General features: G+C 39.3%; 1 non-coding gene across 1 annotated transcript; it reads left to right on the top strand.

The window, feature by feature from the left end:
• The first annotated feature begins 281 nt into the window (after positions 1–281).
• On the top strand, positions 282–430 carry LOC122451549. Its single transcript, XR_006272447.1, has one exon. It is a non-coding gene; the product is annotated as a small nucleolar RNA SNORA79 (small nucleolar RNA).
• The last annotated feature ends 1,588 nt before the right edge of the window (positions 431–2,018 follow it).

The following is a 2,018-nucleotide window of genomic DNA, read 5'->3' as shown; positions in this document are numbered from 1 at the left end:
CTCTGGTGGTCCAGTGATTAAAAACCACCTTCCATGCAGGGGACACAGGTTCGATCCCTGGTCTGGGAACTAAGATCCTACATACTGCGGGGCAACTAAGTCCATGTGCTGCAACTAAGACCTGATGCAGCCAAATAGATAAATATAATACATATATTAATATATATATAAATTATACATATGTATATACAAACGATTTATAAACAAACTTGGTATTTCTGCCCAGATGCCACAGAAGCAGCATTCTTCTCCCCACATCTCATTATAAGAGATTGAACATTTGATGGCTGTTCTTCTCACTGCCTGGAGCCTTAGGTAGTGGGATTTTAATACATCATATATCTAAACTGACTTGTCTTCACTCAGGGCACTATAGGGATGAGTTGGTTATGGGGTAGCACCTACTGATTTTTGCAGAGTCAAAACAACTGAGGGGAAAAAAAAGACATAATAAAGTGACAATTTGGTATCAGATACTAAAGTTTTAATTTATGAAAATGGCATTGGCCATTATAATAGATGCTAAAAATCACCATTAAAATGATAATAGAAGTAAACATTAAAATGATAATAGAGGTTTTTCTCCCCTAGAAATTTAACTAAAACTTTAATCTCATAAATGAAATAATTTAGTTTAAAAACACTAGCTTTTTCTTATCACTAGCTTTTTACATGAGAATTTGCTTTGTTGCTGCCACATAAAAAGACATCAAACACTAACCTGTGCTGAAATTCCTAAAGGTGTGACAAATAATGTAGCAGATCACAGGCTGTTTTAAAAAATGCACTAACTGCTCCAATTGAGAATAATAGTCAACCATTATATAAACAGTCATTAGATTAGGAATAAAATAATCCAGACAGGCAAAATCGACTGCCTACCCCATGGTTGCTGCAAGTTGCTGGAAAACTCATACAGCATAATTTACAATGATGGTTTTCAATGGCTAGTGAGGGGCTACTTCCTCCCATCAGCATTCAGTACTGATGCGTTTCAAACTCTAACCTACATCAGAATCACCTGGAGGACTTGCTAGACACACAGATGAGTTTCTTGAGGCCTGGGGTGAGTTGGCGAATTTGCATTTCTCACAAGCTCCCAGGTAATCTGATGTTGATGGTCTGTCCTGGGACCACACATTGGTAACAACTGCTGCACTTAAGAGTTTATGGAGAAAGATGTTTGAGAAAGAGAGAGAAGTACATTCTCATGTTGGGTGTGGCAAGGTTTCTAGTCACTTAGAACTATTTTGCCAACAGAATCAAAACAGTTGGGTAACCTGGGGCTTCCCTGGTGGCTCACTGCAAAGAATCTGCCTGCCAATGCAGGAGACACGGGTTTGATCCCTGGTCTCGAAGATTCCACATGCCTTGAAGCAACTAAGCTCAAGCACCACAACTTGAGCCTGTACTCCAGAGCCCAGGAGCCGCAGCTACTGAGCCCGCACATGGGAATTACTGAAGCCCGTGTGCCCTAGAGCCTGTGTTCCTCAACAAGAGAAGCCACTGCAGTGAGAAGTCGGAACACTGCAACGAAGAGCAGGTAGCCCCCAGCCCAACCCCTGCAACTAGAGAAAATCTCGTGCAGCAATGAAGACCCAGCACAGTCAAAAATAAGTAAATAAATAAATAGTATACATATGGCTGAGTCCCTTCACTGTTCACCTAAAACTATCACAACATTATTAACTGTCTATACCCCAATATTAATACAAAATAAAAAGTTTAAAATAAATAAAAATTAAAAAAAAAACTTCAATTCGGTAACAGAGTAAACTTCATGGTTGATGATTTTAAATTGTTCACGAGGACCTTCTCTTTCATGAATCTAGCCAAACAATATAGCAGTAGGTAGTCAAACAGGGCATACTAAGCAAGGCAGTCAAGGCTGAGTTATTAGATATTGGTGAGAAAGAAGGGAATCTTGGGCACCATTGACCAAAAAAAGGCAAGGTTTGCTCATAAACCCTAGTTTTGTTTGCACAAACAAATTTGGGACAGTTGGGTAAAAGTTTTTG

This window comes from Cervus canadensis, chromosome 12 (genome assembly GCF_019320065.1).
Source record: "Cervus canadensis isolate Bull #8, Minnesota chromosome 12, ASM1932006v1, whole genome shotgun sequence".
NCBI classification, from domain to species: Eukaryota; Metazoa; Chordata; class Mammalia; order Artiodactyla; family Cervidae; genus Cervus; species Cervus canadensis.
This window is presented reverse-complemented; position numbering and strand designations above follow the sequence as displayed.